Source organism: Delphinus delphis, chromosome 21 (genome assembly GCF_949987515.2).
Source record: "Delphinus delphis chromosome 21, mDelDel1.2, whole genome shotgun sequence".
Taxonomy (NCBI): Eukaryota; Metazoa; Chordata; class Mammalia; order Artiodactyla; family Delphinidae; genus Delphinus; species Delphinus delphis.
The window spans coordinates 12,374,233-12,390,877 of record NC_082703.1 but is presented as its reverse complement, the minus strand read 5'-3'; the positions used below and the strand labels follow the sequence as shown (position 1 = coordinate 12,390,877).

At 41.5% G+C, this 16,645-nt stretch overlaps 1 protein-coding gene and 1 pseudogene across 5 annotated transcripts in view; both read left to right on the top strand.

The window, feature by feature from the left end:
* Window positions 1-16,645, top strand: part of RBPMS (RNA binding protein, mRNA processing factor) — a 186,377-nt gene that overhangs the window by 32,958 nt on the left and 136,774 nt on the right. The gene's annotated exons all lie outside the window — the stretch shown is intronic.
* On the top strand, window positions 5,086-15,942 carry LOC132417726 (MAD2L1-binding protein pseudogene; annotated as a pseudogene).

The following is a 16,645-nucleotide window of genomic DNA, read 5'->3' as shown; positions in this document are numbered from 1 at the left end:
ACTTATGGTTACCAGGGTGAAAGCAGGGGAGGGAGGGATAGACTGGGAGTTTGGGATTGACATGTACACACTACTACATTTTAAACAGATAACCAACAGATAACCCTGTATAGCACAGGGAACTTGACTCGATATTCTGTAATAACCTAAATGGGAAAAGAATTTGAAAAAGAATGGTTACTTGTATGCGTATAACTGAGTCACTTTGCTGTACACCTGTAACTAACACATCATTGTTAATCAACTGTACTCCAATATAAAATAAAAATTAAAAAAAAGTAGATACTGTGGGAATATAAGACTTTTTTTCTTTTAAGGAAATGCACACTTCTAATATATAGTTTAAATGTGTTCACAACCTTGTGTTTCTCACATCACTTTCAGAGCAGCCCTAGTAGGCTTTGGGAAATGGAGGGAGTCACCACCATGTTTAGCCCCACCAGTAACATTCAGCCCTGTGGGAATTCATAAGTAACAATCACAAAAGCATTGGCTTCTGCTTCTAAGACAGGTCAAAGGTGGTGAGAAAAAAATGTCATTGGAGTTTTTTCCTGTGTGTGTTTTATTTGTAGGTAGGATGGAGACATGATGCTAAAGTCATAAATGTAATAATCCTGTTTTAGAATTGGAAGGAATGTTGCTAGTCTAGGCTTTTCTCCTTTCAGAAGTAAGGAAACTGAGGTCCAAAAAAGTGGCTTGATTTGCCATATAACATTGTGTCTGGATGTGGGATGGGTCTATGCCATCGGCCCTCACGTGGAGTCACATGGATGGCCATGTGGCTGGCGCGGGGTGAGGGGCTGCTGGAGTGCCTATGCTGTCTGTGCAGGACCGCCTTTCTGCCTTCGAGCACACACCTTGCTTCTAGAAAGCCTTCCTGGACTCCCCAGGCAGTATCTTCTCTGTGCTTTCAAAACTAAATTATGCCTATATTAAAAGCTGTGAAATCCAGGCCTCCTGGAAGGGTATTTAGTTTTCCCTTTTAAAAAAGCAAAACAATTAAGCAAATGACAGTGTTGCAAGCCTTAACCGCATCATCCAGTGATTGATACACATGTCCCCCAGTTTTTGTAGTGAAATACAAAAAGTTTATAATCTTATTTCTAGTCAAAGTTTAATCAGTTATAGTAGGTCTCAATACATCCTTAGCAATTGGGGCCTCAGGTTACCCAGCAAGATCCCTTTCATTAACTTCTTGCAGTTGTTTTCCTTCATGTTTTGGCTTCTTGGTGTCTACATAGTTTCTAAACTCAGCAGCCCAATAAGTGGTACTATTATCTCCAGGTTTCCGTGCTTTAAAAAGTGGTATACATTTGCTGTTGTTTCCTTTTTCAAAATGTAGGTCAATTTGTGAATTTTAAACTATTTTTAAAGTGAAAGAGGGGGAGGGGAAAGTGCTTTTAGAAGAAATTGAATCACAGTAATTTGTAAATTAAATGCCCTATCCCTAGTAATTTCATTCATAGAACAATATTTTTGTTTGTAACTGTTTGGTTATATAATCTACACACAAACTTGGCAAATTTAAAAAATATGAAATCGCACACGTCCCTTTGCCACTGTTGGCAGTATAGAGAGAATCATACTCATTGCTCTATACCTGTAGTATTTCTATAAGAAACAACAAGTTGCATGCCTTGATCATTCTCTGCTTTACGTGGAATAAGATATTTGAGAGGTGAAAACAAAGAAGAGGCTTATGGTGTATATCCCTGAAATGCACTTGTTTGGCGCATTTTTCAGATCTTATAAAGAGAACTAATCTTTTGGTGAGTTGTTGAATAACTTTTGACCCATTCCCCCAAAGTACATTACAAAGTATGTCATATCAATGAACAGAAATGCAATAATGACAGCATTTTTTAAAAATATAGTTTATTTGAATAGAACTTAAAGTAATGAATTAAAAACAAAGAAACAACCACTACCACAACAAAAACACAGAATGATTCCCATCCACACATGCAGCATTTTCTCCCACTCTTTTTTTTTTTTTTTTTTTTTGGCGGTAGGCGGGCCTCTCACTGTTGCGGCCTCTCCCGTTGTGGAGCACAGGCTCTGGACGCGCAGGCTCAGCGGCCATGGCTCACGGGCCCAGCCGCTCCGCGGCATGTGGGATCTTCCCGGACTGGGGCACGAACTCGTGTCCCTTGCATCGGCAGGCCGACTCTCAACCACTGCGCCACCAGGGAAGCCCTCTCCCACGCTTTTAAACCACCTCACGTTTCCCAAGCACCAGAAATCCATATTTTCTTTTATTTTTTGGTCAATAAAGGTAAGAGCAGGTAGAGAGACTCTGTTCAACCTCAGCCCGGAAAGGCACACAGCAGTTAGATAATTTACCATATGCATATTAGTGGTGCAAGACCTAATTCTTGTCCCTTACAGTAATGCCACTGATGTGCTCTGGTACCCGACACAAGCAACAAAGCAGTACTTTTCATTGACTAATGGATTTAAGTTTTTTGTGTTTTGGGCTTTTTTCCCCTGGTTTTCCTGGAGACACTGTATTCAAGATGTAGTTTAATAGGGACCGATTAATTCACTGCAATTGTTAAATTGGTATTCTCGATATTCCTTTTCTATTAATGAATGCTGGGATTGCAGCCTGACACTGTTGCCTCGTAAGGGTTATTCCAAGGCACACGATGTACTGTTATGTAGATTCCCATGCAGTTGTGAGAAATAATACAGAGAGATCCCCATGTACCCTACATCTAGTTTTCCCAGTGATACATCTTGCATAACTGCAGTATAAAATCTTGACATCTCAACCAAAAAACTGACATTGCTCTAATCCAGTGACCTGATTCAGACTTTACCAGTTATACTTGTTGTGTGTTTATATTTAGTTTTCTAACTTTTATCACACATGTAGGTAGGTATGAACACAGTCAAAATATAAAATGGTTCTATCCCCATAATACCTCCTGCTACAAAATGACAGCATTTAAAAAATTAGTGGTATTTAAGTGTTATATGAAGAGACTAGTGTTTGATTTCTTGGTAGCTATCTCAGTTACTAATTGGAGAAGGTAGAATAATCATGCAACAATCCTTTTATACATGTCTGAGATACTCTCATGTCTGGATATCTTTGAGAGACACGTACTAACACCCTATTAGTAGTTTCTCCTAAAGGCCAAAATTATAGCCTCTGCCTCATCTTCATTTACTTTTCTTGAGATATGGGTGAAAGTGCTATGAATTTTAAAAATACCTATCTCTTATAGTTCACTTACTCCAAAAAGATATATTAAGTGTCTACCATGTGCTTGGCACTGTGCAAGCTGCTGAAATTTAAAGACAAATAAAAAGGCCATTTTCTTAGTGAAAATGATGAAAAGTAAAGCAGATGATGAAAATGCGGGAGGATAAGTATTTGTGGGTATGATTTACTTTTTTTAATGAACACTTTTTTTTTTCCCTCCGTTGCACCGGGTCTTAGTTGCAGCTCTCAGGCTCCTCAGTTGTGGCATTTGGGATCTAGTTCCCTGACCAGGGATGGAACACAGGCCCCCTGCATTGGGAGTGTGGAGTCTTATCCACTGTGCCACCAGGGAAGTCCCTATGATTTACTTGTTTGTTTGTTTGTTTGCGGTATGCGGGCCTCTCCCTGTTGTGGCCTCTCCCGTTGCGGAGCAACAGGCTCCGGACATGCAGGCTCAGCGGCCATGGCTCACGGGCCCAGCCGCTCTGCGGTATGTGGGATCTTCCCGGACCGGGGCACGAACCCGTGTCCCCTGCATCGGCAGGCGGACTCTCAACCACTGCGCCACCAGGGAAGCCCCCTATGATTTACTTTTAATATATAAGTGAAAGTGGTTTTAAAATGAGCAAGGCCTACTCCATTCATCTCATCTCTCTTCTCTCATTGAATAAGGGTGCTTATCAGTATACGTATTACTGATCATACAGTTCTATTGTCAAGAAAAGAGTTTAAAAATTTTTTAACATCCCAAAGATCACTTTTCTTTAGAACCAAACTTTAATTTGACAGATTAGCCTATAGTTGTTGAAACTGACTCTCTGGTCAAAAAGTAATGATTTTTAGGCTTCCCTGGTGGCGCAGTGGTTGAGAGTCCGCCTGCCGATGCAGGGGACACGGGTTTGTGCCCCGGTCCGGGAGGATCCCACATGCCGCGGAGCGGCTGGGCCCGTGAGCCATGGCCGCTGAGCCTGCACGTCCGGAGCCTGTTGCTCCGCAACGGGAGAGGCCACAACAGCGAGAGGCCCGCGTACCGCAAAAACAAGAAAGTAATGATTTTTCACTCCTTTGATGAGGGTGTCCTCAGTCTTTGGTTAGATGAAAAACTGTAGACAAGTTAGCCCTGCATCTCATTTGCATTATTATTATTATTAATTTTTACCCTTAAGCAAGAAATCTTCACCAGGACCTCTGATCTGGTGCTGACAGTACTGACTACAGAGGTGCTCATGACTTCTTTTGATGTCCCTTGAGGATGTTGATGCCAAGGGCTACTTAAACCCTCCTTGGAGTGAAATGTTTTTTATCCATTGAGGAGTGTTGCCTTAACTTGTGTCACTTACCTGTTTTGCATTCCTATCACCCACACCACTTCCTTTGCTCCTGTGACTGCGATGAGTACGTCCATGAAGGTAGTTATATTAAAAACAGAGGGTAATATTAAAATCAGATAGGCTTCATTAATAGAGCGTGAGAGTGTGGTTTGCATATTAGTCATATGACTAACAGTTTAAGTTCAGGGTAATAGCTATTGTAATAAAACCAAATACAGGGCTTCCCTGGTGGCACAGTGGTTGAGGGTCCGCCTGCCGATTGCAGGGGACGCGGGTTCGTGCCCCGGTCTGGGAAGATCCCACATGCCGCGGAGCGGCTGCCCCCGTGAGCCATGGCCGCTGAGCTTGCGCGTCCGGAGCCTGTGCTCCGCAAGGGGAGAGGCCACAACAGTGAGAGGCCCGCGTACCGCAAAAAAAAAAGAAAACAAAAAACACCCCAAAACCCCAAATACAGCTTCTGGCTCACTCGTAACATAGCGGTAGTTTCAGTTATTTGTTACTATTCGTGGCTTTATTCTTGTTATAACAAGGCAAAGAGTAAATAAATGGGGAAAAAATCCTTACACAATTGTTTTCTATCTGGCTATATTGCAACATAGGAAAACAACAAAAGAAGAACCCTTTAGCCTAGACATTCCATTGACTCAAGAAAAATCACACAAGCTCTGAAGACAGCTTTTATTTGGAGAGAGAGAGACTTTTCTGGAGGCTTCCCATGCGGATTGTTCAATAGGAATCCAATGCACGCTTCTGCTCCTCTAAAATGATGATGTCTTTTGCCTAAGAATAGACCCTTCTTTCAGTATAGAAACCAGATAAGCTGTCCTACAGTGATCCAAATAGCTAGCGGCCTCATCCCCACCCAACCCCCAAACTTGAATAACAACCCAGCAATATAATTTTACCGTTTAAAACTTGGCTGACCCAAACATGAACTTTCAAAGAAAACAAGAGTCATTGCTAAAAGAGATTCCATTTCTTTCCGGGGCCTAATTTAAGATGACTTTCCAGAACTTTGAAAAAACTTATTCTTCCAATGGCCACTTAATTGTGAAACAAAATAAACACCCACAAGGGAGGCAAAATACAGAGTTCTCTTATGTTTGGATTTTTAAGTATTTTTTTTTTGGGGGGGAGTGAGTTTTTTATTTCTGGGGTTGTCATACATTGTTTGGAATGATTTATCAGGTTCCATCCAATCCTGTGAATTTTAAGGGCGATGATTTATGAATAACTTTAATTCAGTAAGACTTCATTTCTTAAAATTTGCCCTGTTAAGCTTCTCATAATACCTCTCTATTCCATGTGTCCTGGTTATTCAGAGCCAGTGAGTGATGGTGTCAGCACTCCTAAGCCTGGTGGGCCTGGCTTCTAAGCCCTTGCTTGTTGCAGTGAACCAGACCACTTTTTATTGTGTATGCCTTTCCGAACACTTGGGAACGTCCTAGAGAACTGCAACAGCTCTGAGGAGCTGCAAGACAGCAAGACAGCATTTAAAGTGGCACAGCAGAGAGTGCACAGGCTTTGAAGTCAGACAGGCCTGGGTTTAAATCTAGACTCTGCACTTTGAGGTGTTGTCTTTGGGCATCATGAGCCTCATGGGTAAATCGGGTGATTCTATCCGCCGTAGCAGGATCATTGAGATGAGTACATGAGAGATTGTATGCATAGGATTGAATCAACTAAGTGTAGCCGGAGTTTATGAAATGATAGCTATTCTTATTATAATTGAGTCATTATTATAATTATCAACTTGACCTAGAACGCCCGTGTTCTGATTTGCCGTGGTATACATAAGACTTGACATTGTACCCATGTTATCTAAGAGATGACTTCCAAGTGTGGGTTACTTCAAGAATAAAGTAACTGAGCAGTCATGAGTCTCAGGTGGTCCTAAACCAATGCAGTGACTTCTTTCTGTGAGGTGAGTGAGCCCATATTTTGTTTGTGGTTTAAAAAGGAAAAGGGAAAAAACTCTTCATAGAGTCCTGCATCCTCACTTTTCTAAGCAGTGAAATGAGGGAGCTACACTGGATGGTCTGTAAGTTACCTTCTAACTCTGAAATTCTGTGATTGGTACTAAACCCAGTACTAGAATTCTGGGAGCTTTTAGTTTCCTCAACTCTTAGGAAATCAGGTGTATCAGGGGTTATTACATGAGAGTTGGAGGTAAGGGAGTTACTATCAGTGGTCTCTTCTGTTCACTAAGAACAGAAAAAAAGAACTTTGTGTTTCGTTCTACCAGATTTTCAAAAATAATAATTTCTCATCTCACACACACACACACACACACACACACACTATCACACAATTTAGTTCTCCAAGTGTAAGCTTTCTGTTTGTGAGCAGTTTATGGAATTTCATTTAAGCAGCTCCTAAGGAGGGCTCTTGTGGGACAGGGAAAGGAAGACCTCTCTGTCCTTAAGGAATTTACAATCTAAGCAAGGCTGAAAATGAAGAAGATCCTAAAACATGTTTCTAAAGGACACATGTCCAAAGAAGACACATATCTATACCATCCAAGTGGTTGCTAACTCCTTGTGAAGGCGCCAAGCTGGAACACATGCTCTCTGGCCGTCTTTTTAGGTGCATTGCTTTTTTAAAAATAATTTTTTATTGAAGTATAGTCGGTGTACAATGTTCTGTTAGCTTCAGGTATACAGCACAGTGATTGTTTTATACATATAATTATATAGACACACGTATTCTTTTTCAGATTCTTTCCCCATGTAGGTTATTACAAAATATTGAGTATAGTTCCCTGTGCTATATAGCAGGTCCTTGTTTATCTGTTTTATATATAATAGCGTGTATGTTACTCCCAAATTCCTAATTTATCCATCCCCCCCACCTTTCCCCTATGGTAGCCATAAGTTTGTTTTCTGTGTTTGTAAGTCATTTTGTAAATAAGTTAATTTGTATCATTTTTTTTAGATTGCACATATAAGTGATACCATATGATATTTGTCTATCTCTGTCTGACTACCTTAACTTAGTATAATCTCTAGATCCATGTTGCTGCAAGTGGCATTATTTCATTCTTTTTTATGGCTGAGTAGTATTCGTGTGTGTGTGTGTGTGTGTGTGTGTGTGCGCGCGTGCGTGTACGTGTACGTACCACATCTTCTCTTTCCATTCATCTGTCGATGGACATTTAGGTTGCTTCCATGTCTTGGCTATTGTAAATACTGCTGCAGTGAACGTGTATCTGCAGGGCACATGTATCCTTTCGAGTTATGGTTTTCTCTGGATATAAGGTGCATAGCTTTTTGATTTACTTAATTCTTTCATAAATTTCGTAGACCTTTCTAATTGAGTAGTACTAGTACTTTATGGTACATGACTTTCTAAATTCAAAGTCTTTGCTGTAACTTGGAATTCTGTTCATGTCAGTAATCCTTATGGGACAGTGAGTACTGTGTTGATGATATACACAGATTAAAGAGACAGCAGCCAATGGGGATATGTGTACAGTCTGTGTGGTTGTGTGTTTGTGGTGGTGGAGTGATGAGTTAGGGAAGACTATATCAGGAATAATCTTGAAGAGGTTTCAAAGGTAAGTTGGTGACTGGGAGAAAAACAGTCTTTGGTTAGATTATTTATTTATTTATTTTATTTTTTAATTTTTTCATATTTATTTATTTGGTTGCACTGGGTCTTAAGTGGCAGCATGCAAACTCTTAGTTGCGGCATGCATGTGGGATCTAGTTCCCTGACCAGGGATCGAACCCGGGCCCCCTGCATTGGGAGCATGGAGTCCTATCCACTGCGCCATCAGGGAAGTCCCTGGTTAGATTATTTAAGTCAGCGATATATTGATTCAAGATAGAAAAAATGTTTGGAATATGGATAAATTCAGGGAAGGAGCAACAATTTTTCTGACATTTCCTTAAGTCCTTATTTGGAATTTAGTTATTTCCAATAATTATCCCCATTTTTCTTTTGAAGAAAATAATTGTTCATAGTGAAACAGACTGCCTTGGAGGATAGAAAGCTCCTGGTACCAGAAGATGTTTAGAGGTTCGGAAAAGTAATTACTCCAGGTTTTCTTTTCACTTTTCTGAACACTTTAAACATTTCCTGCTGCCAGGAGCTTTCTATTCTCCAAGGTAGCCCATTTTAATAGGGACAGTTTCCGTGGTTCTGCGCTCCTAGAACTGTGACTTCCATGCTCAGTACTATTCCTGCCTAGTTGGATGACAACATAATTAAGCTACTCCTTGTACAGGGCAGCTGTAAATATTTTAAATGTGCTGTCAAATTTCTCCTGAGCCTTGTATTTTTCCCTTCAGGATAAACATCTCTACTTTGTTCAACCATTTTTATATGCCATAGTTTCCAGTTGATTTCCTGACCTGATTGCTCTTCTCTGGGAAGTCTTCAGATGGGATTTTGTGCTCTGAGTACAGTCCTTCTATGCAGAACATGTTGGCACCATTACATTCCTTTATCTAACATTACTGTCACTTAGGACTACATTAGCTTTCTCGGCACATGTCAGTCATCCTGCTTCCCAGCTTCTCCAGGGCTGGGATATGTGGTTGCCACAGCTTGCTGGTGCCCTTACATTTTTTCATGCAGTTATGGTTTGCTTGCGTTTTTGTTTTCAAAAGAAAGATGGATTCATTGTGTTGAATTCATACGATTGGACTTTGTACTAGCAGAGATCCTTGCTCATGGGATTTAATGTTTCTTGAACATTTGAATAAGTAAGAACATTTGAATTGAATAAATAATGAACCTTTATACGCTTATACTCCTCGTCATGGTATGTGTAGCAGTTTGACCTGGAGTCGTTGGGATTATAGGTCAAACGTTAAAATTGATATTATCAAAGCCTGCCATTTGGATAAGCAAGTTCACTTCAGAAGAATTTTGTGTTGAACTCTGAGTGCTTTAAAAAAAAACAAACTGTTGTTTTTACTTAGGAAATGGTTTATCTATTATGGACGTTTGTCGTAGAGCACAATTTTAGATATTTATTTGCTTACTATTCATTCCCATCTTCCTCTTCCCTTGCTGATAAATAGCCTAGTGGCTTTTGTTAAAATAAAAACTAATCAACAGGGGCTCCCCTGGTGGCGCAGTGATTGAGAGTCTGCCTACTGATGCAGGGGATGCGGGTTCGTGCCCCGGTCCGGGAAGATCCCACATGCTGCGGAGCGGCTGGGCCTGTGGGCCATGGCTTCTGGGCCTGCGCGTCCGGAGCCTGTGCTCCGCAACGGGAGAGGCCACAACAGTGAGAGGCCCACATACAGCAAAAAAAAACAAAAAACAAAACAAAACTAATCAACAGGGTTCTCTAAATAATTGTAAAATTTCTGAGCCAACTGCTAGTCTTACCCTTCTCCTTCGCGAGTTTTAGGGTGTTCATTATACCCTTTATCAGATACAGAGTATAACTAAGTAGATTTGCCCCATCTGTCCTACCTGTGCAGTGAAGTGGACTGACAGTATGTGGAACCAGAAGTTGATGGTGGTCCTTATTGCAAGGGGTAGGGAAGATGATAGCAGCCAAGAATGCCATTTTACCTGAAACTTCTAAGTGACTTGGTAGAGGAAACACTTATTCAAGCAAAGGTGTAACTGGAATTCCCTGGCAGTCCGGTGGTTAGGACTCTGCACTCACTGCCAAGGGCCCGGGTTGGGGAACTAAGATCCCACAAGCCACATGGTGCGGCCGGAAAAAAAAGGTGTAGCTGATTACCTTTCACAGAGGATTAAGAATTACCAGTTACTTCTGCAGTTGGAATTAAATTAGTTTACTTCTTTATCCTGACACACATGGGGGTGGAGTGAAGGGAGAGGTATTTCAAGTACAGACTATACTACTCTACCTTTTTATGTGTTTCTTTCCCTTTGTATTAATGATATATATTATTAAATAGCCTAGATGTGCCACTGTCTATGTCAAGTTTGTATTTATATACAGAGCTAGAAATAGAAAGATACGGTCTTATTTGAAATGTCTGTTTGTAGAGGGGGAATATCTGAATTTACTTGGAAGTGTCAAACATACTCTGATACTGTAATACTAGTGGTTATTTTGACCTAATTTTAGTTGAAGTTAATGTGAGCTGTGATCAGTCACTAATGTGAAATAATGTTTGGAGGATAAACTTTATGGGTGCGTAAGTTAAAAGTAAATCACTTTAATCCTAAAGCCAGAAGGAAAGGATGTGTTCTTCTATGTTTCCTGTCGAATCTTACAGCTGAGTTGGAGGAGTCATAAGTCGGCAATTTCTAAGAAGTTAAAAGTAGTTTTGATAATTCATAAAGCAATATCTTCTCCTTTGGGAGTCCTTTCTCAGGATAGCATAATGTGGAGGCATGGTTTACAAGGAACCTTTTATAATAGGACCTAAGAGAACCTTAAATAGGCTGACTTGCAGTGAACGTCTCAAAGGAATGTTGTTAGAAATCTTTTGACATTCTGAAAGTTACAAGAAAAAAGTTCTGTAGCGGTAATCTTCAATTTGCTTCTCTCTTGCTAATTGTTTCTTCTTTTATATAATTAAAAAAATTTTTTTAATTGTGGGTAAAACACAAAATTTGCCATCTTAACCATTTTTAAATGTACAGTTCAGTAATGTTAAGTATATTCACATTGTTATGCAACAGATCTCCAGGACTTTTTTTCTTACAAAGCTGAAACTCTGTACCTGTTAAACAACTCCCCATTTCCCCCCTCCCTCCAGCCCCTGGCAGCCACCATTCTACTTTCTGTTTCTGTGTGTTTGTCTACTTTAGGTAATCCTGTGTAAGTGGAGTCATACAGTATGTCTTCTTGTGACTGGCTTTTTTCAACTGAGCATAATGTCCTCAGGTTCATCCATGTTGTAGCATGTGACAGGATTTCCTTCCTTTTTAAAGGTGAATAATATTCCATTGTATGTATAGACCACATTTTGTTTTGTTTGTTCACTCATTTGTTGATGGGCATTTGGATGGTTTCCACCTCCTGGATATATTGTGGATTATGCTGCTATGAACGTGGGTGTGCAAATATCTCTACAAGATCCTGTTTTCAGTTCTTTTGGATATATACCCCGAGGGGGGATAGTTGAATCATATGGTGATTCTATGTGTAATTTTTTGAGGAACTGCCATACTGTTTTCCATAGCAGCTACACCAATTTGCATTCCCACTAAGGGTGAAGAAGCGTTCCAGTTTCTTCACATTTGCGGCAGCACTTGTTATTTTGTTTGCTTTGTTTTCTATAGTAATTATCAATTTTTCACACTAACCATAATGATCAAATAATTTTTGAGTGTCTGAGTGTACACGAATAGGAGATTCGGATGTACTCTAAAAAGCTAGGGTTTTAAATTGTTCTTTAACTTGCTTTTAATAGGTCTGGTATATTGTTTCTTCTTGATTTTCAGCAAAACCAGTAGGGAAATTTTTAACCAGGGTAGAAAAAGCAGTGGAACATTGCGTAGCTAAAATTGCAGACCTCAAACTTGGCACAGGTATTAGGTTGATAGAAAAAAAGTCAAGTTCAGTAGACCAGATTGTGGGGAAAGCATGATTCATGTCATAGAGTTTACAAATAACAGGTGTACATAGTGCACTAGGATGTTTCTTGCCCATTAATGGAAATGTTCCAGAGACTGAACAGTCTAGAAAGATGGATAAGGTGGTGGATCTCTTCAACTCCCCAGTGTTTCACTTTTTCCATCATAATGCCTAGTTTCTACCCTTTTTCTGTTACAGACGCTAGGTAGTATCAAGATTGTCTCCTTGCTGTTAAAGGTGGAAAAAATGAACCCTCCAAAAATAGGAAAAAAATCTAATGTTTTGGGAGTTTTTCCACTGTAGTGTTTATTTATTCGTGTATCCTCTTAATCATATCAGAAACAACATGTTCAGCCTCCTATAGACTACACATATTAGAGAAACAAGTAACTTGGATAGAAAAACATGGGAAATTACTGAACTAAGAGCAAGTAGTGACTTAATTTTGAACGATACCTTTTTGGACCTTTACTATGCCAAATGTTCCCTCTGGTGATACAGGCATAAGTAAGCCAGAAAATGAAATACAACACTTGAGATTCTTCACACTCCGTTTTCTCATTCTCTGCACTTCCAGGTCCTCATCGCTTTTTTCCCTTTTGCCCTTCGTTCTGTAGCACTCCTGTGGCCCTTGAAGGTTTCTTCCCTCTTCTCGCTTCCTCTGACTCTGGCGGCTCCCAAATGCGGCGTTGGTGGCGCTGTATCTTGTTTCTGTAAACCCTCCCGGCTGGTCACAGCCTTCTCATCTTAATTACATTCTCCCTACTCCTGCTGTCTTCCCTGTTTTGCTAAAGATGGTGCCCCTTAGGCCCTCGGTTTGCCGTCTGCCTTTCTCTTCCTTCGACCGATGCATGCGGCACCGGAGAGGCTGTGTCGGGTGTGCAGCTGCACTTCTGGTGGCGGGAAACCCCTCCGGCTGCCATCTTGGTAGCGGGGCTGAGGGTGCCAGCTGGGCCTGAGCCCGAGCCTGCTGTCAAGAGTGGGGGGGCACCAAGTAAGAGACCTATTAAGTTTCCTGCGGAGAGAAGAGGGAAGGTCAGGATGGCTTTGGGGATGATATTAGTAACTGAATTAAGGTTTCCAGGGAAAGGCTAAGTCACCACGGATGCGATGACTCTTAATCGTGACCTTTTTTTTAACCCCCCATAATAATTTTTCTTCAATCATAGTGTCGATGTTAATGTCCCCTGAAACATCCACTTGTGACAGTAGGGGCGATTGAAAAAAAGCGTGTGCTTAGACAACTTCCGCCACGCCCACTGGCAATGGCTCCTTGATAACCGAGGATGGCTGTGACAGAGCGCGTTCGGGCTCTGCCCTTACCCGCAATGCTGATCTGGAGCAATGCGCTGTGTGGGTGTGGTTTATGAAATACAGGCATAAATATAGGCCCAATCTTTTTCCTAAAATGCAGTACTTATTGTTCTTTTCCTGAAGCCTCAATATGGTTTTTAAGATTTTTGTGTGTCCTGCATGAATAACTTTGGTAATTATGACTAGAAAATCCAAAACCTCATTCATCTGGTTGCTATAAAAGAGAGAAGACAAGACTGCTTAGCATAATGTTAAGACTCCAGGCTCTGAGCTGCTTGCATTGAAATCTCAGCTTTAACACTTACCAACTTTTTGACCTTGAGGAGGTTCCTTAACCCTTAGTTAACCTCGTTTGCAAATTAACTCCCATCTCAGAGGGTTGTGATAAGGGTGATTGAGTTGATACAGGTCCACACTTACTTCTCTGAAATCCTTGGGACCAGATGGGTTTCAAAATCTTTTAGATTTTAAAAGGTAACACAGATTCAAACCACGTGGAGAGTGGGGAGGAGGTCGTGATGACGCCCCGGAGCCGGAAGTGCAGCCCCTGGCCGCAGTCTCTGGCGGAGGATGTGGTGAAGAAGAAACCTCGGGCCACTGCTGAGGCGAGCAGCAGGAAATGCCAGCAAACCCTGGCAGAACTGGAGAGCGTCCTCAGCCACCTGGAGGCTCTCTTTGCCCGGACACTAGTACCACGGGTGCTGACCCTCCTTGGGGGCAATGCCCTCAGTCCCGAGGAGTTCTACGAACTTGACTTGTCTCGCTTGGTCCCCAACAGCGTGGACCCGAGCCTGAGCACAGCAGCTTCTTTGTGCCGCCTCTTCCGAGCCATTTTCATGGCTGATGCCTTCAGTGAGATGAAGGTTCTTCCACTCATGGGCACCATCGTCAAGGCACAGGGTCACCACGACTGTGGAGAAGACTGGTTTTGACCCAAGCTCAACTACAGAGTGCCCAGCCTGGGCCACAGATTGGCTGTGACCCTACCCCGTGGCCGACCCACCATCCCAGCTACAGCCTGGGAGGATTACATTTGGTTCCAGGCACCAGTGACACTGAAGGGCTTCCACGAGTGAATGGGAATGCTCATCGTGAACACAATGGCTAAATTGTCTTTCCCCCTGGCACCAAGTCACCCATCTCTTGCTTGGACCTAGTTAATTCCTGGTGAGAGGAAGGTTCTCTCCTCCTGGCTGCCTGCCTCCGTTATAGACTTCCCCGGGGGCTGATGGTATGGCTAGGGCTGTAATAATCATTACCGAACAAGCATCTCTTTGAAGCAAAGGCTGATTTTCCCAGAGGGTCCTGGGTCAGGTGTTTCTTTTGGGGGTTGGAAAGCAAACATGGGCCCATAGACAGACACTCCTATGGAGGTGACCTTTTCCTGCTTTTTACTGAGGACTTTCAGAATTTTTACTAGGGACATAATGTGGATGTGACTTGTGAACTTAAATATAAAATGAATGGATTAATGTTAAAAAAAACAACACAGTGTATAACCCACTGAACACAATACCCCCAGTGAGGTCTGAGTTAGAGCCTAGTAATTAAGCAGACTACTATTTCTCCAGTGAAACGAATAGTTACACTAAGTGGGAGAAATGAAAACGAGTCATTTCAGGTCATGTTTTGCCACCCGGTGCATTTACATATGCGACCCTTCTCCCCCCATCGCACACAATTTTAGGCCTTCTGAGCTTTTAGGTTTTGGAATCGGATTAGGGTCTGTGGATCCCTACATAGCCATTTGTAAGCACCATTTTAGTGTTAGTTATATGCAGAACTGAGTTCTTTCTATACTTTAGGACCTTTGGCTTGTCACTATAAGAATAGTTAAATCATTGTGGTTTAAGGTGAATATGGTGGGGGTCACGTAATTATATGTATTTTTCACGTATTACCATTTCATTTGGGTTTCAGGTCTACCCCTTTTTCCAATTGTAAAAGAATAAGAAAGAGGACGAGGCGGAGCAGAAACATGCCACGTTCTTCTTTTCTTTTAAAATTTTTATTGGAGTATAGTTGCTTTACAATGTTGTGTTAGTTTCTGTTGTACAGCAAAGTGAATCAGCTCTATGTATACATATATCCCCTCTTTTTTAGGTTTCCTTCCCGTATAGGTCACCACAGAGCACCGAGTAGAGTTCCCTGTGCTATACAGTAGGTTCTCATTAGTTATCTGTCTTATACATAGTAGTGTATATATGCCAATCCCAATCTCCCAATTCATCCCACCCCCACCTTCCCCGCTTGGTATCCATAAGTTTGTTCTCTACACCTGTGTCTCCCTTTGTACCCACTTTTCTAGATTCCACATATAAGCGATATTATACGATATTTGTTTTTCTCTTTCTGACTTACTTCACTCTGTATGACAGCCTCTAGGTCTATCCACTTCTCTGCAGATGGCACTATTTTGTTCCTTTTTATTGCTAAGTAATATTCCATTGTATATATGTACCACATCTTCTTTATCTATCTTTATCCATGTCCATGTTGATGGACATTTAGGTTGCTTCCCTGTCCTGGCTATGTAAATAGTGCTGCAGTGAACATTGGAGTGCCTGTATATATATACATATATATATATATCTTTTTTAAATAAATTTATCCATTTATCCATCTATTTTTGGCTGCGTTGGGTCCTCGTTTCTGTGCGCGGGCTTTCTCTAGTTGCGGCGAGCGGGGGCTACTCTTCGTCGCGGTGTGCAGGCTTCTCAGTGTCGTGGCGTCTCCTGTGGCTCGCGGGCTCTAGGCGTGCAGGCTCAGTAGCTGTGGCTCACTGGCTTAGTTGCTCCGCGGCATGTGGGATCTTCCCGGACCGGGGTTTGAACCCCTGTCCCCTGCATTGGCAGGCGGATTCTTAACCACTGCGCCACCAGGGAAGCCCTGGAGTGCATGTATATTTTTGAATTATGATTTGCTCCAGGTATATGTCCAGGAGTGGGATTGCTGGGTCATAGCCGTGTTCTTCTTAATTGCCATCTTGTCTTGCCTACCAGTTGACTCCTCATTGAACAATTGTTTTAAAGAACATCTCTTTCAAAGATTTCAGATTTCTGAAATATTTTCTTTTGTTTGTGACTTCTGCTTTCATTTGCCTCTGCTGTTAAGCACACATTAAGAACAGAAAGCCACCCTGTAAATCTTAAACTTTTGCTCTGGTTTGCTGCCAGTGAATCATTTCTAGAATATCTGATGTAGAAAAATCTTAAATTTTAAGTAACTTAAGTGTTCCTAAGATTTTAGTTTTCTTTTACGAAGAAGGGA